This window comes from Sapajus apella, unplaced genomic scaffold, assembly GCF_009761245.1.
Source record: "Sapajus apella isolate SASKATOON/1434 unplaced genomic scaffold, GSC_monkey_1.0 scaffold142, whole genome shotgun sequence".
Lineage (NCBI taxonomy): Eukaryota > Metazoa > Chordata > Mammalia > Primates > Cebidae > Sapajus > Sapajus apella.
Window position 1 is genome coordinate 874,553 of NW_022437082.1, and position 12,807 is coordinate 887,359.

A 12,807-nucleotide genomic window follows, 5' to 3' on the forward strand; every position below is an offset into this window, starting at 1 on the left:
GTAATCCCAGCTACTCAGGAGGCTGAGGCAGGAGAATTGCCTGAACCCGGGAGGCGGAGGTTGCGGTGAGCCGAGATCGCGCCATTGCACTCCAGCCTGGGTAACAAGAGCGAAACCCCGTCTCAAAAAAAAAAAAAAAAATTATTTAGTGTAAGAACTGAGGTTTCTTTTATTTTTATTTTATTTAAGTCCTTGTAATTGGGGGTAGAGGAGAGGATCTTGTGAGTTGTGTTTAGTTTGATTTGTGATCTGACTAGGGCCTGGGACAATTTTGTCACGGTGTTGCCTGTGGGCTAGGCCTCAAAGTCCTCAGTGACTCCCTATATGTGTCTAGTGATGAAGGAATTAAACAGGGCTGGCTCTTGGAAACATTGTGATGTCATGACCATAAGCCCTTTGTGCTGGTCCTTGTGTCCAAGAAGCCCTGAGACAAAGAACCTGGGTTTCTCTGTGTATGTGTTTTCATGTCCCATTACTTAGCTCAAACTTCCAACTAGCACCTGGCAAAATAGATCCTGCTGACCAGCCGGTCCTCCTCAAGGAGGCTTCCACTTAACAATAAATTCTGAGAGAAAGTGGAAGCAAAGCACCAGTGAGAAGCAATCGTGGTCTTGTCTGCCCAAGAACACAGAGTACAGGTTGACTCTCACAGTGTCCTGGAGCTCCACTGCACATGGGCCTGCAGATCACTGGCAGCTTCCAGAGAGAAGTTGGGGGAAGATTCTGATCCCTGGGGCCCACAAGGATAATGCTTTCTCTGTCCAGCGTGTAGCTCTCAGGCCTCCTCCATCCGTGTAAGCTCTCTCAGTCTTGCCTTCACGGGGCTGTGACCTGAGGCCACTTCTTCCACAGCCCTTCCGGGCAGCACATCTACTGCTACACATGCACTTATTCCTGTCCCTCTCCCCCAGAGTCCTCCTGCTTTTGCTAAGGCACAGGCTGGAGGGCTGGAGGCACCTGCTACCCTCAGAGGCTTCCTCCTGTTCTCTGCGGTTGGGGGAGGTGAGCTAAGCAGCACCAGGAGGAGCCTGCACTCTGGGTCTGGCTGGCTTCATCCCTTACATCCCTGGACTGGGAGGCCAGCCATCTCCTCACAGGCCTCCTGCAGGTGGGGTGTGTGTGTATGTGTGTAAAATACAGGGAAGCCTGAAGAATTCCTCAACACACACACACACACACGCAGAAGTATGAGTGCAGCCCCAGCCTAGAAAAGGGCAGGCTTGGTCAAGAATACAGCGATGTCACCAAGGGCAAGGTGGTAAACCCCTCCCTCGTGTACAACCCTTATTTTCTTCTTATTTTTTTTTTGAGCTGAGTCTCGCTCTGTCACCCAGGCTAGAGTGTAGTGGCACAATCTCGGCTCACTGCGACCTCTGCCTCCCGGGTTCAAGCAATTATCCTGCCTCAGCCTCCCGAGTAGTTCGGATTACAGGTGCCTACCACCACGCCTAGCTAATTTTTTTTTTTTTTTGTATTTTTAGTAGAGACAGGGTTTCACCATGTTGGTCAGTCTGATTTCTAACTCCTGACGTCAAGTGATCTGCCTGCCTCGGCCTCCCAAAGTGCTGGGACTACAGGCGTGAGCCACCATCTCCAGCCCATAGTGTACAACCTTTACAGTTTTCAAAGTGTTTCCTCATCTGTTGCCTCTTGATCTCTGCACCTATATTGTAAGGCCGGCATGGCAGGGGTTACTCTCTCCATTTCACAGGCAAAAGGCAAGTCTTCACTACTGGCCCTTTCTGGTTGAATTGCATCTTTCTAGAGGTGGGGCTGGGCTGGGGCTGGACCCTGGAGAAATCTTCTTCAGGAATTACCTCCTTAGGATGAGGACCATCCCTGCTCTGTACCTTTCCCACCTCCCAACTCTCAGCTCCTCTCAGCTCCAGCAAAAAGCTTCGGCCTCATCTTTGGACACTTAACCAGGCCTATTATATGCAAGGTCTCCCAGGCAGCTGCTGCCCTTCCTCCACCCAATCCCCATTTTCCTCTATCCCGCTGCCCCAAGATTCACAGATACCAGGAATCCAGAGTTATTCAGCAGCCCACTAGGGAGCCTCTCTAGCATGCAAATTTACTGAGCATGCTTTGAAATCCTGCACAAAAGTGAATGAGATTCAAAGGAGTTCACAGTCTGGGGAGGGGAGTTGGCAGGTCAGATGTGTAAGCAAATGATGACATCAGTACAACCAGAAGGGCTGGGTGAGGGAGACTTCTAATTGTGCCTGGCCCAGGAGCAGCTGCTATTCTGCTGTCTTTCCAGGAGTTTGGCAAATCCAGGATAGAGGGCCAAGTGGAAAGGGCTGGAGGAAAGAAAAACCTGGTGCATCAAGTTCCCTGGGACTACACCAGAGTTTGGGGTGAAGAGCAAAAAGGGGCACACTGGGAGAAGTGGCTAAAGAGTGGGTTGGGTTAGATTCTGAATGGCTTTGTTATTCATCTATGAAGTCTAGACTCTTCAATAGAGCACATATATATATATAAATATGACATATGAATATATGTTTGTGTGACTATATGTGGAAACACACGTACACATATACACTGGTATCAAGTAAAATGCTGCTTTCAGATGCTGGAGAACTAACACAAGAGAAACAGGTCATGATAAAGTCATCGTATTTACTCGAACTGCTCATGTGTAAGTATTATGAGGTAGAAATAATATTATGCTTATTATGTACCAGATTGTTTGTTTGTTTGTTTTGAGATGAAATGTAGCTCTGTCACCCAGGCTGGAGTGCAGTGGCATCATCTCAGCTCACTGCAACCTCCGCCTCCAGGTTCAAGCGATTCTCTTACCTCAGCTTCCCGAGTAGCTGGGATTACAGGCACCTGCCACCACGCCCGGCTAATTTTTGTATTTTTAGTAGAGACGGGTTTCACTGTGTTTTCCAGGCTGGTCTCGAACTCCTGACCTCAGGTGCTCTGCCCGCCTCGGCCTCCCAAAGTGCTGGGATTACAGGCGTGAGCCACTGCGCCCGGCCCAGATTGTTTGTTTTATCTGATTACACAATGAATTCTCTTCTTGAAGTTTGTCTTCCTTCTCTTTTTCCTGTCCCTTTCTTTTTACTGTATCAATAGTCGTCTGACCCAAACCTCAAAAACTAGAAGGAATTTTGGCCTGAAATATTTCCGTTCAGTAAGTCTCAATAGCGTTCTTGGAAAGGTGCTGGCACAGCTGAGGGACACCCCAGCTGTTAGTTGAGTTTGTGAGTTGCAGATCCTGCTCCAGAGTCAACGAAATTTTTTCCCTTATACTATGTCAACTACACGCAGTCAACCCTGTGTACCCGATAATAGCTCAATTTAGTGGCATCCGCTAAAATCTTATGTAGAGGTTTTCCTTCTAGATTCTCCCTTTACTGAAGAAAAACAGGGAGACCCAGACAAGGGTTGCGGGACTATGCTCCCCAGCCGCCTCCGCCCGGCGCCCAGTCCAACTTCCCTTACAGGGATGGCTCCTTGCATCTTGACCCCGCCCATACCCGGGCACCATAATACGAACTACAATTCCCAGCTGCCTCCATGCGTCGGCCCCTTCAAAGTGGGCTTCCCAGCAGCCTCGCGGGCAAAGAGTCCCGCCCCTCGGAGCTGCTCCTCGGGTCGACCTGGCGCACTCTTCCTGCCCCTGCCCTGTCACGTGATGCAGTCCCGCCAACCGGCACGGGGAGGAGGGCAGCGGGCGGTGGCCGGGGGCGGAGAGGCCGGGGGGGGCGGACCCCAGAGGGGGCGGAGCAGGGCTCGGGAGCCCAGCAGCCTGGCAACGGCGGAGGCGCCCGGAGCCCGAGGTGGGTGCGCGCTCTCGGCTGGCCTGGCTCGGAGCCGGGCACTGTGGAGACCCGTGGTGGGGGGATCGGGAGAAGGAAGTTGGGACTCCCTGGGCCAGCGGGTCGCTCGGGGCCTCGCCGCACCGGCAGGGTTGGGTGGGGGTTTCGCACAAGCGCCGTCGCTGTCCCCGCGGGGCAGGGCTGAGGCCAGGGAGCAGCAGGCAGGTACCTCCGGCTTCTCCTCGTTCTCCCCGCCCAAGGTGTCTGGCCGGCGGCGGGCGAAGGTCGGGAAGTGGGTAGGGGCTGCCCGCCCGTGGAGCTGGACGCGGACGTCTCAGCCACTGCCCGGACTTTGCTTCCCTGTCCCGGGGCGGCGAGTGGGCCGGGTGGCCGCCCTGCCTCCCCGGCGACGCGCCGCGGCTGGTCCTCGCCTTGGCCCTCCGCGCGGAGCGGGCGTCCGCCGCATCCCAGTGGGCCCTGCGGAGCGGCCGGAGCCCGGCACTGGCCGCGAAGTGTCGATAGTCGCTCTCTGCCAGTGTTTCTGTGTCATACACGAGGGGTTTATCTGCTTTTGCAACAGTTGAGGGACGATCTTAGAGGGAACGGTTAGTTCCCTGATACGCAGTCGGAAGTATGCACGGGCACGAGCAAGCGCCCTTGGCCGGGTTGCCTCCCTTAGCTGTCTTTTGCTGCGCTCAGGAAGTGAAAACTAATTTTAGTATTTGGCTAAGCAAGTAAGAAGTGAATCTGCTGCAAAAATTATATTAGAGCTTTATAGATGCATGCATCATTTGAGGCGAAGTGGGTTGCAACTGGTTTTTAAACGAATAGACCAGATCTTCACAAGAATAAAATTATTGAATTCTAGAATTGACTGGCACCCTGAAGTTTACATTGTTCATTTGTTTCCTGGATGGGGGAACTGAGGCCCAGAGAGGGTAACTAATATGTCCCGAGCTTCAGGGCAATTTAAAGGCAAAGCTAATATCACAAGCCAGCTCTCTGGGGGCATCTGTCTCGTCTGGGTTCTTTTTACCACAGCTCAGTTTTATTCCCTGTGAAATACCCACCTTAGAGTCTTGACACTGAGCCAGCAATTTTGCTATACTGCAAACCATTTTGAATTTCCTTCAAAACTGGTTTACCAACCAAGTAAGACAATCAGGCCTGTTACTTTGCAGACACGTTTGCTTTCATCCAATGTATATATTGGATACGATTATGTATTCACCAGATTTGATTATGCATGGCTTTTGGCTGCTTCACAAAATCAAATCTACTCTTAAGAGATTCCACACCATGGGGGAGATTTGAACCAGTGGTGCTGCCTGCAGCACTAGTGTATAGTAGCCTTCCAGGGTGCTTGAGAGTGGGTAATATTCACTGAGGCTTGTAGATTCTAGTGTGGTTATAAATGATTAGTCTCTTTAACTTAAAATTCTAACTACATTTATTAAGTTGTCGATGGTTTCATTCATTCAACACAAGACTGCCCACGGTTGGCACTGGGAAGACAGCAAAGAGTGCCACGGCTGAGGTCCCTGCTTTATAGAGTTTATATGTGAGGAGGCACACAATTAAAAAAAAAAAAAAAGATAAATTTTCAGGCAGAGATGAGTGCTATGAGGAAAAATAGAGCTCTAAAACCTTACAATGACAATAGAACAGGGTGGCATGATTGAGAATGACTTGGGCATTACTTTCATTTTCTAGTTTTAGATTGCCAGCTGTTGCTCCATTAAAGGAAATAAATCCAAAAGTTAATCTCTGAATTAAAGAGATTTTTTGGAGTGTCATGATTTCTCCAATGAGTGTCTCTTAGATGGTAAGCTCATCCCAGCCTCATTATTATTCACATCCACCCCCTCCAACGGCAAACAGTAAATGATTTCAAACACCTAGAGAGGTTTTTTTCAAATCCTTTGCTGTTTTCCTAGTTAGGTAGCTCACTGTAGCTACCTAAAGCTCTGCTGAGGTCAGTATTGGTTGTTGATTTCATGCCAGTGTCTGCTGGACTCTCAGGCTACCTTGCACAGGGTTTCTCTTCCTGTGCAATAGTTTGTACTGTGAACCTCTTATCTGAAATGATCATCAATCCTTGTGTTGTGTGGTTTGTAAAGAAACTAGTTCATTTTGAAATAGCTCAAGAGAAAAGAAACACTCAACTCCTTAGGAACAAGAGCACTCACTAATAAAATAGCATTAATGAGAGCTGACTATAAAAGTTCATTTGTTTAATACTTTCTCAGTTCTCTCATATTCTGCATGTTCAATGGCTTCAAAGCACATTTTTAAAGTTTTACAGGGCTGAAAAATAATTAAAGTTGCAAAAAATACTTTGACGTTTTTGGTTCCAAAATGAGAGGCAGATTAACAAAATGTTGTTTCTTTAGAAACCACTGAAAACACATGACTCTTGCTTTTATTGATGGCTCCAAAATAAAGAGAAAAGAGGAGACTCTTCAGTGATTAATAGGTGACATTTTAAAGGGGTAACCAGAGGATTTCAAAGGCTGGATTTCTCATTATTTCTAAAGTTTATTTGATTTTATAACAGAATTATAGATTGTTTCCATTATTCTTTAGTAATTTTCCTTCCCTGGTTCTGACCTCTTTGAAGTTCTGCTTTCTTTATTTTCTAGTTTCTCAGTTCATTATTCCTTTTTGGCAGATGGGGGTTTAGGGACTGTCATTTGCCTATAAGATTTTGCGTCTGGAGTGGGCAGCCTGCCCCAATTTGAATCCTGGCCGTAATTACCTGTGTGACCTTAGGCAAGTTACTTCCCTCTGTGCCTTAGTTTCCTTATCTGTCAAATCAAAATAATAATAATAGTACCTTTCTCAAAGGGTTGCTGGGAGGACTGAGTGCATGATCTATGTTAAGTGCTTAGAAGTGTCTTGTATCTAGTAGACACTCAAGAAAAGCTGTGATTGACTTGACCAATATGGAACTCTTTTGTTTTTAAGAGAAAACATCCTAGCTATGTCTTAATAAACTTTTGGAATCCAGTAGCTTGCTTTTCTCCACAGTTCTTTGCATTTCCTTGTTGGCACCAGCTTTTGGTTCCAGGTGACGCTGGCAGCAGTGTCCTCAGTTCTTGCCATGCTAGATTCCCTTTACCATTTGGGTGTAGAAATTCCTTGAGGCTGCATTTTGTTTGTTGCTACAAACAATACTAGCGCCTTCTTCCAGTTCCTCTGCCTTGAAAGTGAGAGTGTACTGCCGGACCCAGTAGGAGTTACTGAGTTAGGTCCAGTTGTCATCCTGTAGTTGGGGGAAGGTTTTTCACTGGAAATGTTTGCGATGTATTTTTCCACAGTGAGTACCAGGAGAATCTCATCCTTTTCTTTTTAAGAATGTGGAGGCATCTCTTTAGATAATTGGCATCGTGTACTACTAGTGCTTTCTATTTCTACCAGAGGAACTACGGTAAATGAGCCTTTTGTTTGTGTGAGGTGGTGGAAAGCTTCCTGCATTTGGATTCCAGAAGCCGGAGTTCAGGTCCCAGTTCTCTTCCTTAACTCTGTGTCACTGGGCAAGTCATTCAACCTTGCTGCTGGTGGCTCTTCCATCTGTAAGACAGAGCTAATAAAACCTGCCCTGCCAAGTTTCCCGAGTTCTTCAGAAAATCAAATGTGCATCAGAGCTCATTGTAAAGTGGGCAGCATTATTATTATTGCATGAATGTGTTATATAGGCAATTGCTATTTGGAGAACTTGTGTAAGAGGGCAGTTGTCCTTCCTGTTCTTGGCCTGTGTTCCCTGTGGCTGTAGGTGTGGCCTTTCTGCCTCAGTCTCCCTCTTCTGTCATCATTAAAATATGAAGGTATTTATATTGCCTCTTTCCTAAGGGCCTGAAGCCACTGGTATACCGTAACAAGTTACCATTTTATTTATTTCTAAAATGGTGGTACTGTAATAGGCTGAGCACAGTGGCTCACACCTGTAATCCCAGCACTTTGGGAGGCCAAGGCGGGTGGATCACAAGGTCAAGAGATTGAGACCATCCTGGCCAACATGGTGAAACCCCATCTCTACTAAAAATTAGCTGGGCATGGTGGTGCATACCTGTAGTCCCAGCTACTTGTGAGGCTGAGGCAGGAGAATCGCTTGAACCTGGGAGGCAGAGGTTGCAGTGAGCTGAGATCGCGCCACTGTACTGCAGTCTGGTGACAGAGTGAGACTCTGTCTCAAAAAAAAAAAAAAAAAAAATGGTAGTACTGTATAACCAACACAAAGCAACAGCAAGGCAAACTCTGCCTCAGGGAATGTTGCCTGCCTCTCTCCCAAGTGTCTCAGAATGGAAGACTTTCCCTTTTCCAGTCGAGACCTGACTGTAGCACCTCAATCCATACTAGACTGGATGCTTATGCTCCTGGGGTTAGGATAAAAAGTGATCCAGTCTCTGGGGAAGAGATCCTTGATTGCTCTCCAGGTCTGTACCAGCCTCCTTGCTGACACAGAGTGGGCACCTCAGTGCCCCTTTCTCGTTACCTAAAGTTGTTTCTCAGTATCTTGAAGTGTCTCTATAAGTTGTCCTTTGCAGTTTCATGTACTTATATTCATTTAGTATTGCTGTTATTTGACTGTCTTAGTAGGTAACTCCTACATATTTCAGTATGTTTTTCATTTTCTATGCTTTTAATAAAAAGGACTGAGGTTGGAGATGTTTTTCTGATGGTCTGAAACCTAAGATGATCCTATACACATAGTAGACATTTAGTGAACATTGTTAGACTTAACTGGGCAAAGGAGGCCAGCTTAGAATTGTTCACACATGATCATTGTAACCAATTCTGTGGCATGTCTAGAGATCATGCTCCCTGTCTGCCAGATAGAAATGGAGCTTGTGCTTAACCTTTCTCGCCATGGTCAAATAGTAAATGAGAAAGTGCTTTGAATCGGTCATTGTCTTGCCACCCTTTTCTCCTCAGCTTCTTGATGTTTGAACTCTTGGCACAAACAGTTTGAGTACAGGTTACAGGTTAGTTTTTGCTTTGCTTGCTAGTATGTTTGGGGTGGGAAGTTGAAGGGAGAATAATTGAAAGCAAAAATAAAAGTTGTTTGTAACTCATTCAGCTCTTATCCTCTTGCCTGCAAACCCTGACAGCACACAGCGATGCCCTTTCTTTAGCGTGTGATAATTGTTATATTTTGATAGCACATCCTTGAACTTTTTGTGAGAAGGAAGCATTGTTTATTTCCCGGAGCCTCTTGGAATGTAATGGATTGCTACATGAGTTATCCTTTCCCTTTTTTGGGAGCTATAGAGGCAGAGGTGGGTTACAAGGGAGATTGTTAGCATCAGGTCGTTGTGCTTTAAATTCCCTTATATGACTTTATGGCCCTGAGATGACTTAGGTGGGGAATTAGAAGAACAGGTACTATGCTAGATTCCAGCAGGCCTAGAATTGGCCCAAGCTGCTTTACTGAAATAAGAAATGTACCTGCACAGCAGTGACACCTGGCCATGGCATGAAATATACCTGCGTGTCAGTACTGTTTGTTGCTAACAGTAAGAAGGAAAGTTTGCACTTAGTTTCAGTGAGACCCCAGGAGGGCGCTGCGGTTAACATGGGTTTTGTGGCTAGCAGGATATGAGAAACCCCAGCCAGTATTCCATTTTGAGTTTCCTGGTTCCGAGGTGTTCCTTGCCCATGTCAGTGGTTCTGGATCTGGGAAAGAAAGCACAGGTCCCTGCTGCCCTCACAAAGGGAGGACTGACCACTGGCCCCACCTGTTTGAATCCCTCACTTGGAGAAAGAACTGATTTTTTCAAAGTTGAAGCTGAGTCTAACCCCCTGCTGGACATGTCCTTTCTTCACTGTCTCAACTCTAATAATCTCCCCAGAGATTCCCATCATGCTTATGGCATGAAACAGCTTTTTCTTACTGATGGAGATTGCCCTTGCTTCTCAGGAGCTGGTGAGACAGGCAGAATTTCAAGCTCCATCCTCACCCACTGAGACCCACCACTGACTCCTCAAGCTGAAAATGAATTTTAATGAGACCCCCAGGTGATTTTGCAGTAAAGTTCGGAAATAGTCTAATAGTACCAGCTCTTATCCTGGCTTCCCAGTCCTTTAAGGTAGCACTAACCAATAGAGAATGTGTAATTTACAATTTTCTAGTAGCCACGTTGAACAAATAAAGAAACAGGTGAAATCAATTTTAATATATTTAACACAGCATATGCCAAATATTTCAAAATGTCATCGACGCAATAATGACATGTTTTTCCCTTTTTGGTACTGAATTGCGAAAATCAGGTGTATATTTTACATCATAGCACATCTCAGTTTGGAGTAGCCACATTTCATGTGTCCAGGAGCTACAGCTGTGGAGAGATACATTTGGTCTTGATTTGCTGAGGATTTCATCAGATTCACTGTCAATGCTTAAATAGCCACCTCAGTCGTAACTTACGTTAACATTGGTGTAATCTTTGCCAAGTCCTTAGCCCAATGCTTTTACATCATGTCTCATATGAATCCTCACAGCACCGCTTTGAGGGAAAAACTGTTAAGATCCCCACTGAGTTTCAGAGAGGTTAGGTCTAAGATCAAGCATTTAGGAAGCAGCAGTGTCAGGATTTGAACCCAGGCAAGTCTGACTTCTGGGTTTAGAACATTGGCTGCGACTTCCTGCAGCTCTCATGACTACAGGGTTTTTTCTCCGTTTCAGCTTTCAGTTTTGTAAGCCATATTAAAAAGACACCATTGGTATGTGTGTGAAATGCAATCTTCTTTCTTGAGGGGAGCTTCAAAGAACTTGAGGAATGCCTCTTTCTTCTCTAGCTTTTCAGAGAGGGTGCAGAGTCCCTAAACAGAATTACGCTGGACCAGTGAGTTGCCTTTTCCGGTGCTCATTAGAATCACTTGGGAAATTTTAAATCCTTGTTGCCCTGGACATTGCCCACAGATACTCGAATTTAATTTATCTGGGCTGAGACTCTGATATCTGCATTTTTTAAAAAAGTGGTCCCAGCAGGCAGCGCTACCAGCAGCGCTTCTCCAGCTTCATTGTGTTACGAATCACCTGGACTTGATTCGAGTTGAAACACAGATTGTGATTCAGTGGTTCTGGGATGGGCCCGGAGAGCTTTTTCTTCTCATTTCCATCAAGCTCCCAGGTGATGCCAACAGTGTTGCTCTGTGGCTCCCACTCAGAGCAGCAAGCTGCATCAGAATCACCTGAGGGGGTTTTGCAAAACTGCAAATTCCTGGCATCATGCTGAAGTTTCTGATTCAGTAGGTCTGGAGTAGGGCCCAAGATCTTTGAGAAGGCTCATGCTTTCAATGCTTCGCCATAAAGTATTATGTTTACTTTAGGCTTTGTGTAGGTGCACTTCTAGTGTACATTTTTTTTTTAAGTCATAAGTGGATGTTGAATTTTTACATATATATATATATTTATTTATTTATTTTTTGAGACAGGAGTCTCACTCTGTCGCCCAGGCTGGAGTGCAATGGCGTGGTCTCAGCTCACTGCAACCTCTACCTTCCAGGTTCAAGTGATTCTTCTGCCTCAGCCTCCCAAGTACCTGGGACTACATATGCATGCCACCACATCCAGCTAATTTTCTCTCTCTCGTGTGTGTGTGTGTGTGTGTGTGTGTGTGTGTGTGTGTGTGTGTGTTTAGTAGAGACGGGGTTTCGCTATGTTGGCCAGGCTGGTCTCAAACTCCTGACCTCGTGATCTGCCTGCCTTGCCCTTCCAAAGTGCTGGGATTACAGGCATGAGCCACTGTGCCTGGCTTGATGTTGAATTTTATCAAACACCCTTTCTTCCTTTATGGAAATTGGTTTTTGCTTTGTTTTTTTGTAGAGAGGGCTTCTTACTGTGTTACCCAGGCTGTTCTCAAACTCCTGGCCTCCAGTGATCCTCCCGCCTCAGCCTCCCAAAGTACTGTGATTACAGGTGAGAGGGAGAACATGTTTTTTCCCTCCTTGAGCTTGTTAATGTGGTGGGCTATTTTAAAGGATTGTCTAAGGTAACTTTGTAGCATTAACTAAGTTTGTATTGCTGGGATGAACTTCACGGAGTCATGTTCTTTCTTGCTGCTAGATTTGATTGGGAATATTTTATTTAGGATTTTTGCATCTTACATAAGATTTGGTATTAATTTTCCTGTGCTGTCTTTGTCTAGTTTAGTATCATGATTATGCTAGCCTTATAAAGTGAGTTGAGGTATTCCCTTTTTCTCTTCTTTGGAAGTTTGTATAAGATTGGAGTTACTGGTTCCTTGAATGTTGCTAGAACTTGCACATAGAGCTGCCTGGGCCTGGAAGATGTTAAACTACCAGCTAATGCCTGCCAAATGTGTAGCTGTGTCTGTCTTTCATTCCTGCAGCCTACTATCATCGTTTGTGTCCTCCTTTTTTCTTTATTAATCTAACGAGAGGTTTGTCAGTTGTGGTTATGGCAGCAACTTGATAATATAATTATGTTCATTTATTTTCATTTTAGTGCTTTTCCCCACTTTTTGATTATTTTTTAACAAGGATAAACTTTATATGATTTTAAAGTCAAATTTATACCAAGGTATATTCAGAAAAGTCTTGCCTTCACCCCTGTCTCTGACCACGCATGCTGTTTCCTTCCCCCCACCCCATACGTAATCAGTTTTATTAGTTTGTTCTTCTTTGTTTTGCAAATTTGAGCAAGCACATACACAGATGCATTTTCCCCTTTTCTTGCACAAAAAAGGCATATTTCATACACTATTCAGCCTCTCTCTCTTTTCGCTTAAAATGTATACCAGGAATCACTCTTCATTTTCTCCTCCTTTCTTTAGATTTATTCTGCTGTTTCAATGTTTCAAAACAGTATTTTCATGATTATTTGGTTGTGATATATTCTTATTTCTATTATGATTATTTAATCTACCTGTGAGCTGTTTAGAAGTACATTTTTACTTACAAATGTATTTTGTAGGTATTTTCAAAACTGATTTACAACTTAACTGCATTATGGTCAAAGAATATGGTATGAACACTCATAGTTCTTTGAAATTTATCAGGGATAGGCTTCTGC

At 45.4% G+C, this 12,807-nt stretch overlaps 1 protein-coding gene across 5 annotated transcripts in view; it reads left to right on the plus strand.

Annotated features, from left to right (window-relative positions):
* Positions 1-3,692: 3,692 nt before the first annotated feature.
* MTM1 (myotubularin 1) overlaps positions 3,693-12,807 on the plus strand; it is a 120,251-nt gene continuing 111,136 nt past the window's right edge. For 2 of the 5 annotated variants that reach the window (XM_032264126.1, XM_032264127.1), the window contains exon 1: positions 3,716-3,791. The gene's annotated coding sequence lies outside the window, so the exon portion shown is untranslated. Of the gene's footprint in view, positions 3,792-3,970; positions 3,996-12,807 lie in introns of those variants that run through there. The other 3 variants (XM_032264129.1, XM_032264128.1, XM_032264125.1) reach the window with 3 other exon arrangements.